Source organism: Mauremys reevesii, linkage group 4 (assembly GCF_016161935.1).
Source record: "Mauremys reevesii isolate NIE-2019 linkage group 4, ASM1616193v1, whole genome shotgun sequence".
Lineage (NCBI taxonomy): Eukaryota > Metazoa > Chordata > Testudines > Geoemydidae > Mauremys > Mauremys reevesii.
Window position 1 is genome coordinate 101,236,908 of NC_052626.1, and position 11,036 is coordinate 101,247,943.

An 11,036-nucleotide genomic window follows, 5' to 3' on the forward strand; every position below is an offset into this window, starting at 1 on the left:
GTTCATCAACAAACACAGCAGTCACACTGTACCCTGGCCATTGATGAAGCTCGTTTTCAAAGCTTCTCTGATGCGCACCGCTTCCTGGTGTGCTCTTCTAATCTCCCTGGTGTCTGGCTGCGCGTAATCAGCGGCCAGGTGATTTGCCTCAGCCTCCCACCCCGCCATAAAGGTCTCCCTCTTACTCTCACAGAAATTGTGGAGAATACAGCAAGCAGTAATAACATAGGGGACATTGGTTTGGCTGAGGTCTGAGCGAGTCAGTAATGTCCGCCAGCGCGCCTTTAAACGGCCAAATGCACATTCCACCACCATTCTGCACTTGCTCAGCCTGTAATTGAACAGATCCTGACCACTGTCCAGGCTGCCTGTGTATGGCTTCATGAGCCATGGCATCAAGGGGTAGGCTGGGTCCCCCAGGATAACGACAGGCATTTCAACATCCCCAACTGTTATTTTCTGGTCTGGGAAGTAATTCCCTTGCTGCAGCCGTTTAAACAGAGTAGTGCTTCTGAAGACGCAAGCGTCATGAACCCTCCCTGGCCATCCCACGTGGATGTTTGTGAAACGTCCCTTGTGATCTACCAGTGCTTGCAGCACCATTGAAAAGTACCCCTTCCGGTTTACGTACTGGGTGCCCTGGCGCTGCGGTGCCAAGATAGGGATATGGGTTCCATCTATCGCCCCCCCACAGTTAGGGAATCCCAGTACAGCAAAGCCATCCACTATGGCCTGCACGTTTCCCAGAGTCACAACCTTTCGTAGCAGCAGCTTAGTGATTGCTTTGGCTACTTGCATCACAGCAGCCCCCACAGTTGATTTTCCAACTCCAAATTGATTCCCGACTGACCGGTAGCTGTCTGGCGTTGCAAGCTTCCACAGGGCTATCGCCACTCGCTTCTCTACTGTGAGGGCTGCTCTCATCTGGGTATTATGGCGTTTCAGGGCAGGGGCAAGCAAGTCACAAAGTTCCATGAAAGTGCCCTTACGCATGCGAAAGTTTCGCAGCCACTGGGAATCGTCCCACACCTGCAACACAATGCGGTCCCACCAGTCAGTGCTTGTTTCCCGGGCCCAAAATCGGCGTTCAATGGATAGAATCTGCCCCATTACCATCAGGATCTCCAAAGCGCTGGGGCCCGCGGTTTGAGAGAATTCTGTGTCTACGTCCTCATCACTGTCATTGCCGCGCTGCCGTATCTGCCTCCTCCTCGCCTCGGATTGAAGGTCCTGGTTCACCATAGACTGCACGAGAGTGCGCGAGGTGTTTAAAACATTCACGATTGCGGTATGGAGCTGAGCAGGGTCCATGCTTGCTGTGCTATGGCGTCTGCACAGTTCACCAAGCAAAAAAAGGCGCGAAACGGTTGTCTGCTGCTCCGGGAGGGAGGGGTGAGGCTGTACCCAGAACCACCCGCGACAATGATTTTTGCCCCATCAGGCACTGGGATCTCAACCCGGAAATGCCAAGGGGCGGGGGAGGCTGCGGGAACTATGGGATAGCTACGGGATAGCTACCCACAGTGCAACGCTCCAGAAATCGACGCTAGCCTCGGACCATGGACGCACACCACCAATTTAATGTGTTTAGTGTGGCCGCGCGCACTCGATTTTATAAAATCTGTTTTACACAACTGGTTTATGCAAATTCGGAATAGTCCCGTAGTGTAGACGTACCTTTACTGTTTTAATGTCCTTTACTCCGGAATAAGTTCTTAATTGGTGAATAATAATTTAGTGTTTGCCTTTGGTATTTCTGTATAATATATTTTTAAAAGCATATAATATTCCATAGCTATGGCACTGAGCTAAAATAAATCTGGTATACTTCAATCTTTTGATACTTAGCATAAAAAGTTGCCTGTTTTTCAAGTAACACTTTTTCCTTCTTTGTGGGCATTTAAAGCTATTAGCCTTTTTCAGCCTTGAGGAAATACATCTTCACCCCGCCCTTCACCCCTCTCTTTGCTATCATACTACTACTATGTAAACAAAAAATACAGGGGATATTATGGTAAGAAAAGAGAGGACATTTCATTGATATTGAGTAGACAACCTCGGGGAGAAGTCTTGAGTTGAACATTGTTGTTGTTAAACCTAAATCCCAGGAAGTGGATGAGTTTTTGACTCTACATAGCATTTTAGAGCACATTGGGAAAGGAAACTTCTTACAGCTGCATTTCACCAAAGATCAAAAGAATTACTTTGAGGCAAATTTTCTTTTTTAAAATCTTATATGACAACAGATATAGACAGCACATTGTTGTACATGTAATTTGAAAACCTGGACCTTTCCTTATAATATCTAACACATTCCTGAAGACCTAGGAAAATAAGGGAAAACATTTCAGTATGCCACAAAAGCAGCTGCCTAATCTGTGGCATAGATAAGAATCTAGTTTACAGATAGTGGTATTAATTGTGGTCATTAGATTATCTGTGTGGCTTTTCTTCTTGATAGGAGACTCTCCCTCAAAACTAAGGCTCTTGGGCCCTCTCTTTTGCAGGCTATTTTTGGAGCTTATTGTAAATGAGGTAGCTGGCCCTAAAGCTAAAGCAGTATCACCTTCCAACATTTGTGAGAGAAAAAAAAAGTAGAAAAGTTGGTCCATATAACAGAAGAGTACAAAAGTATTCTTTTCCTACCCTTTAAAGCTTCAAGTCCAGAGGGTGCTTTTTCTGCAGGACACAACAGAAGCCAGGGTTCAAATCAACTTTCCAAGAGCAATATGTGACGCTTTTCCACAAACTCTTTGCTACCTTCCAGGGGGAAGAATGTCTGCATTTAGGAAGGAGTAGGAGGATGGAACATCAGACTACTAGATCTTTCAAATTATAGTGAAAAGGCACAAGGTATAACAATTTCTCAAATTACCCCAGCCCTCATCTTGTGATTTCCCCATGTTCTAGATATCTTGCCAAAAAATAGTGACTCAGACCCTTGACTCATCTCTCCAGATCAGCACTATCCTCAGAATCCCTCGCCACCTTTGATGAGCTCAGACAGAAAATCTATTCATTCTACTTCATTATCACGAAAGGGGTTTGAAATGTATGTGTTTATATAAAAAATTCAAACTGGAATAACTGAGATCAACAATAGCAGATGTGGAATAAGGATGCTTTCTAGCTTTCATGGATCTGAAAGACAAGTATTTGTGAACACCAATTCAGATAAAATATCAGAAATTCCTCCAGTTTGTGATTGATCAAGCAAGGAATTGCATTACTCCTCCTTATACAATGACATGGTCTGTACTGACATTTACTAAAGTTTTAGTTATGGAACAGCCTCACTGGCAAGATCTAGGTACTACCCCACCGGGATGACTGACTCATAAATTTACCAAACCTCCTCACAATCAAGGATGTGGGCAGAGAAACAACCTAGTTATTTTTAAGAGTGGGGATCATGGTAAATGAAGACCAAGAAACTACCTTGGAGAGAAAACTTGGATGAGAGCATAAGTACACTTTATCTTTAAAGAATATGGTATATGGTGGATCAGGTGTGAGACTGTACAGCTTGAAGACCCTTCTGGCAGAAGTGGTAGAAGTTAGAAAAATCAAGTTCCATGAAAGGTGTAATAAGGTGCACATTGCTGAAGGTCAAATGGTGGTTCCATAAGATTGGACAAAACCAAGTTCAAATCCCAAAGAGGAATGGGCTCCCTTAATTCAGAGTACAATCTTTCCTGGCCTTTACAGAATCAAATTATGTTGTTAGAAAAAACAGACCAGTTATCTGCACAAGGGTGGAAAGCTGATATTGCTGCCCAGTGACCCTTGATAGAAGAAATTGCTAAATCTGTTTCAGGTTTAGCAGATAGTTGCGTATTTGTTGGATGGATGAATGCATCAGCGAGACTCTGGTTTGACAAGCCCAGATGGACAACTGCTTCCATTCTGACAGATAGGTGGCCCTAGTGGAGGGCGTTCTGCTAATTAGTAGGATCTGGTGAACTTTCTCCAAGCAAGTCTGCTCTTTTGGATTTAACCATGGAGCTTCCAGGCCATTAAATGAGGGATTGCAGGTTCAGGGAGGGCAGCTGAACGTGGTCCTGAGAGAGCAAATCTGGGTGCAATGGCAGTGAGATTGGAGTTGCCACTGATGTCCAGTAGAGTGGAAAACCACTGTTGGCAGGGCCATGCTGGGGCTGTTAATATAACCTGGGTGTGGTCCTGCTTGATCTTCAGCAGCACTCTGTAAGAGTGGGATTATGTATGATTGGGGGGAAATCATAGTAAAGCTTTACTGTCCAGGGTTGCAGGAAGGCATCTGTGATGGAGCCCAGATTGTGGCCTTACAGGGAGTAGAACTGGTGACATTTCTGTTATACTTGTTCACAAATAGGTCTAGCTGGGGAGTCCCCCACTGCTGGAAAATGCATCTGGCTACATCTGGGTGAAAGGAGCACTCATGGTGACTGGAAAAAGACCTGGTCAGGCAGTCAGCCCGTTCTGCAGCCTTGGAAGGTAAGAGGCCTTGAGGTTGATTAAATGGATTATGCAAAATTCCCACAGGTGAATTGTTTCCTGACACAGGAGGGAAGAGCGAGCTCCTCCCTGCCTGTTGAGGTAAAACACTGCTGCAGTGTTGTCTGTAAGAGCAAGCAGGTTTCTTCCCCTGATATGAGGTAGGAAAGCTTGACAGGCAAGATGAATCTCCCTGAAATCTCTGACATTGATATGAAGAGTGAGTTCTATCAAGAACCAAAGGCCCTGAGTTTGGAGAGGCCCCAGGCGAGCTCCACACCCTAGAGCTGACATGTCTGAGTCATCAGTGGTTGAGGGCAGAGGAAGGGAACAGTCGGACAAATATTGAGAGGATTCAACCACCAATTCAGTTAAATTAGAACCCAAAAACGTACCATGGGCAGTGACCAGATGAAGATGGTTTGACAAGTACATTGAGGCCAGCCTCATCTGGAGAGGTTTGAGGTGCAGCCTTGCATGTTGTATTACATATGAGCACATTGTCATGTGCCCTAGGAGCCTCATACAGTTTTGGGCTGTGACTGGATGAATCTTGAGGTCTGTCACAAGAGATCAAATAGATTGAAATCTTGACTTTGGGATAAATGCTCTCACCTGAGTAAGTCCAACACAGCCCCTATCAACTCTATCCTCTGTACTGGGCAAAGGATAGATTTGTCTGCATTGATCAGGAGGCCTAAGGCCTTTAAAGCTGACTGAATGAGTTGAACCCTGAATATAACCTGAGCTCTGGACTAGCCTTTGACCAGGCAATCATCCAGATAAGGGTAAACATGCACTCCTAGTCTCCTGAGGAATGCTGCTACCATGGTCATACATATTGTGAACACACAAAGAACTGCAGGCAGGCCAAATGGAAGCACTATGAACTGGTAATGCAAGTGTTTCAGTAGGAATCTGAGGAACTTTCTGTGCTGTTGGTATATCAACACATGAAAGTAGACATCTCTTAAATTGAGGGTCTCCTGGATCCATGTAGGGATCCATGTAGGGAATAATGGATGCCAGGGTGACCACGGTAAACTTCATTTTTTGAGATAGTTGTTGAGCTGATGCATGTCTAAAATAGGTCTGAGACCTCCCTTGGCTTTTAAAATTAGGAAATAACCAGAGTAAAAAACCCTTCCATCTTAAATTCTGCAGATCACCACCTATGGCTCTCATCTGAAGGAGAGATTGAACCTCCAGGACCAAAGTTCTTTGTGAGAGGGGTCCCTGACGAGGGATGGGGAGGGAGAGTGGGAAGAAGGGGTACAAATAAACTGGATAGTGTATCCTATTTCTACAGTGCTCAACCCCATTGGTCCATGGAGATATGGGACCAAGCACTACAGACATGGGAAAGGTGATTTGCAAACAAAGGAGAGTCTGAACTGAGCCCAGGCACTGTCCCTATCTTGGGGTACTAAGCACATTCTTGGGATGCAGACCCTATATCTAGCACCCTCTCTAGAGTTGCAACTACATTATCCAATTGCCCAGCCCCTAGAACAAGTGCTGAGCTCTCCCATACTTCAGACACAACCTCTTCTAGAACTCCACCCTAAGATGTGAGCCTTGTGGTTCACCTCCTCAAGCAGCCATGTGGTTGGCGCAATTTATAAAACACAGATTCTTTGCACAGGGTTCTTACCCATTAATTTTTCATTACTAGCACAATAAATACACAGCTCTATACAAAAATGATAAACCCTATGTGCATTTCCCTACCTCAGTTTCCTCACCACTCCAGAGCGTTCTTTGAGCTAGGGTCAAGGTCATCTGTGTCCTTTTGTTGCAGAGCATGTTTTGGTTCTGAAACATAGAGCCTTCTCCCCCCACCTCACCTTGCTTGACTTCGCTGATTCATCCCCTTCCTCTCTCCTGCCCAAACTTCCTATGTGTTACCCTAAGCTGTCCCTCCTGCTTTGTCACTTCTGTCTCTTTGCCTTTCTTGGGGAACTTCCACTGTCTCCACTTCCTCCACCCTCTTTAGGCAGGTGAAGGAAATACCTTCTCCCAGGCTCCAGCAAATCCATTGTCCCAAGGTACTTCACCCTGAATTGAGTTGTAGTAACCCACCAATATACCTGTCTGGAAGATGCTTAAAACTTGTCAGCATTGGTGGATACACATAGATAGAGGTGCATTCATGATACAGCAATTTTCATAGTAACAACTTCATAATAACTTCATGATATTAACCAGAATTCATAAGTTATACATATGTTCCTCAGATCATCACACAGAAACAGTAGGTGTACCTGGAGCCCTTATATTTGAAGGCTTCCGAGGTACCAATGACTTTAACAGTTTGAGACCAGCCTCAAGGCCATCATCAAGAGTATTGATGTCGCTGTTATTAGCACCAGGTGTGAAGATGTCAATAAAATTGATGCCAAGGTCAAGATATTGAAGGAATGGCAATGTGTACCCAGCTTCATTGGTACCAAAGTTGGTTCTTGAAGAGCCTTTCTAGTTTGGAGCTACCTATGAACACTACAGAGTCTTAGGGTCCTTTGACTGGCCTCGATATGGAGAACTGATCCTCTTTTCCCTGGGAGTCATATGAGGTTTTCTGCCCTCTATTACAGGTTGAGGATCTCAGTGACAGAACAGCTGAAATTCTAGCTGCCGAAGTACTTCTTGCAGAGGTGTATTCTGCTTAATCAGTCCCGGGCTAGCCTGGATCAGAGGCTGGATACAGACTCTCTCAGAGGTAATCTTTCAGAAGGGCTTCTCTGGATTTTTGCATCGTCTTAGAGAAGAACTTGCAAACAGTGTATTTGTCCCTAACATGGCCTTCACCTAAACAGATTTGGCATCCAGTAATGCCCACTGTTAACAGTCATGAGGGCCTCACAGTTTTTAAAACCTGGGGACTAAGTTTTGCTTCCTCTTCCCCTGCAAGGAGTGGCTGGGGCTGTGTCAGACCCATCCCCATAAACTCCCCCAGCTGCAGGAAACTCAGTATCCTCCCTTGCTTCCTGCCCCCATCACTCCTCAGCTGTGGGTGGAAGGGGTCACTGGACGGGGAGCTGCTCCCCCATCCACCCAACCCCTGTGCATCTGGACCTCCCTTACCCAGATACCCCCGCCACACCTCACCCCATACACCCAGAACCCCCCTACCCCTCCATACCTGAACCCCACCCCACTGAACCTCAACCCCTGCATCTGGAGCCCCCTGTACCTGGACACCCTGCCTCCGGGCCCCCACCCCTGCACCCAGACCACCCTCCACTGAGCACCCTGCACTCAAACCCCCACCCTGATGAGCCCCACCACCCTGCACCACCCTGAGCCCCCACATCTAGACCCCCACATCACTGACCCCTAACTAGCTGCACCCAGACCCCCACCCCACTAAGCCCCACTCCTTCAGCACCAGACCCCCCTGCTGAGACCCCCACACCCAGACTTCTCTGCTGAGCTCCAACCACTTTCACCTGTAAGCCCCTGCAGAGTCCCCGTTACCCCTGCACCTGGACCTCCCCCACCCCCACGAGCCTCTGTGCATCCAAATCCCCCCACACCTAGACCCCCTTACTGAGCTGCTTGCACCCAGATTGTCCCACACAGAATCCTCTCACCCCACATCCATATCTCCCCACACACACACTGAGCCTCTCCCTACTTGGATTCTGCCTGGTGGAGCCTGCCTGCCCCACACCTTGTGCGCGTGGCACAGAGGGGCAGGGCCTCAGGGTGTTTCTGGGGCAGGCCCAGGCCTTGTGCTTTGTCAGGGTCAGGTGCAGCCTCACCACTGAGTCCGTGTTCGGGGCTGCGGAAAGATCTCCCACCTTCATGCAGCCAGTGGCCTGTGCTCCCTACTGCCATGCTGGAGCCTCTGCATTTATTTATTGACAAATAAAACTTGCAGAATTTTAAGATATTCTGCTCAGGATTTTTAATTTGTTGGCATAGACTGCCCTGTAATAAGTATGTAAGTTTAAGACAGAAATGTGATCTGACCATCTCAGATTAAGGAACATCCTCTGTTTCTGTGGTAGCCTGTGATGCCTAAAAGGTGATATCTTGTCCCCACTTAAGTCAATGGCAAAAACTCTCATTGACATCAGTGATGTCAGGATTTTACCCAGAGTCTCCATTGAGGAGGCTTTCTGATGGATGGGGACCTTAAATAGCAGTCCATTTTCATTATCTATACAAAAGATTTAACATCTCATTCCAAAAACTGCAAACCAAATTGTCTTACATTTTAAGTATATGGTTTGAAATGCAGTAATCTAATACAACCCTCCCCCCCCCCCCCAAAAAAAAAGGCATGTAGCCTTTTTAATTAAAAAAAATAAACTTTGGACAATTTTAGAGTGAAACTGGCAGGCTCTTCAGAAATTGCACTCTGGCTAATGTTATCTGTTTTTACTGCAGATGCAACAGTTTTTATCTATGGCTCAATCAGCACTTAGTCAGTTTTAGAAATTCCACATGGACTCTTCAGTGAGTAAACTGTAACAACCCAATTTTTAATGTGATCATTTCCCCATATATTTTAACCCTATTCAGCAAAGATAAAAATAAACTAAATTGCACATAGGCAGGCTGCTTGTTTTACTCTTGGCTCTTCTCTGTACTAGAGCACTTGACTGTTTATAACGGAACCAGCTGTATTACATAAATTTAAGCACAAAATGTTCAGTGTTTCTGCATAAGCAATGTTCAAAATGATTTTGGTTACGATGTTTTCTGGGTACCTATCCCTCAGTTCCCAGCACAACGCCCAGAAGCAACAGACCACTATCCTGGGAAGGACAGGCAGTTGGAATGTTTCAAGGGAATACTTCACAGAGACCGGTAAAGACTTATGAATCTGAGGAGATGACTGCCCACTGGGATGAAAATGAACTCTCCAGAGGACAGCCTGCAGAAGGTAAGGGCAAATAGCTACAAACCTTTATGCCCCTGCTTGGGAGCTGAGAGAAAAGATTTGTGTTTCATGTCAGGATTATTTGTGGGTAGGTTGTCGGGGGAGTATCCCAGTTCTCTGTGCTTTGAACTCTGGAGCAGATTTACTAAAGATTTTATAAAGAAGTGACTTTTCCCTGAGGAAGAGAACTTAGGTCTCCTTCTCTGAGAGGAGGGAACAGGGAGAGGCTTTGGTATGTGACAAAATCACATCAGAGTGACATCTTGCATTTCCCTACAGAACCTATCCCTTTTGAAGGCAAAGGCTATCTTCTAAATTATGACACGATATCCTCCACTCCATCTATGGAGTAATGCATATGCTCTGTGTGCCCCTGAGTAAACTGGAAGTTAACTTGAGGGAACCTTGGGCAATTGCACTAATCCAAGAGGATTCTGGGTAGGTTTTTCCTTAACTTTTAGAGACGGAATAAATGAAAAACCTCATCCTGCTATAACTAACAGCATCTGACAAACCTGGACATACAGGAAAGAAAATTGTGTGGTATGCAGGTCAAAAGAAAGAAAAAAAATCCAGTGACTGCCTCCACTTCCCTATCCATGGGGTCCATTTAGGCTGACATTGGATCCATAAAGATCTCTCTCTCTCTCTCTCTCTCTCTCTCTCTCTCTCTCTCTCTGTATGACATAAGATTTAAAAAAAAAAAAGAGTCCACTCCATTTATGGCCTGATGCACATCTTTTTTTAAAAAGGTCAGCCAAAAAAAATAAAAAATGGGTTGGTACATTCCTTCTGAGGATCTTTGAATTATATGGCTGCAGAACCCTGCCTCAACAAATGTGAGACGTGCCTAGTGAAGTCTGGGGCCCAGTCCTTGAATTTCAAGTCATAAGAAACCTCTCTCTTCTCTGTTTTTAAGCCCTTGGCTGAAAAGATGGCTATCAAACCTGTGAGGAGCAGGGGGCCACGGTCCAGAGGAGTATTGCCAGTGCTTGTCTGTCAAAGCAAGTAAGAAAAACCCACATAAGGTCTCTGGTGGAGCAGATGGCGTCATTGAATTAATTGTACACACAGTCATATAGAGAGATGAACTGGTTGCCTTGTTTTTTGTTGTTTTGCTGAATTTGCAAATCGTATTGCATTTTTTGGCCCAGTCTTGCTCCAGTGAAGTTAGCGGCAAAACTCCAATTGATTTAAATAAAAAGTGATTCAGTGCCCAGATAGTAGGCACCACTTATAGTAGCTGCATTTATCTTACATACTAGTAAGTAATCCTACATGCTGCTCTAGAAAAAAACCTGCAGCACCCTCTCCACACTGAAACTACACTTAATAGTCACTGGCACAAACAATTCTCAGATTTCAACTTTTTAAACTTTACAAAATGTATTTTAGTTGTAAAGATCAAATATTGTGGGGAAAAAACAAATTTGATTAAAAGCTGAGGAAAACTTGTCAGCTTTTCAAAGTAATACATACTTTTCATGAATAGTGTGTTAAAAGTCTGACATAAAATGCAGGATTTTATGTCAGTTTATGTTCTGTCTCAAGTACAGAATTAAGTAAATTTGATATAAACAGCACAGCTATAGTTGTACAAACTTGTCCAGATGAAATATTTGTACTACAGAATGTTTAGTGGTTAGTAACATATGAAAATTAAAGCAAT

At 45.0% G+C, this 11,036-nt stretch overlaps 1 long non-coding RNA gene across 1 annotated transcript; it reads left to right on the top strand.

Moving 5' to 3' along the window:
* The first annotated feature begins 4,213 nt into the window (after positions 1-4,213).
* LOC120403721 lies at positions 4,214-10,390 on the top strand. Its single transcript, XR_005597693.1, has 4 exons — positions 4,214-4,476; positions 7,071-7,195; positions 9,206-9,370; positions 10,287-10,390. It is a non-coding gene; the product is annotated as an uncharacterized LOC120403721 (long non-coding RNA).
* The last annotated feature ends 646 nt before the right edge of the window (positions 10,391-11,036 follow it).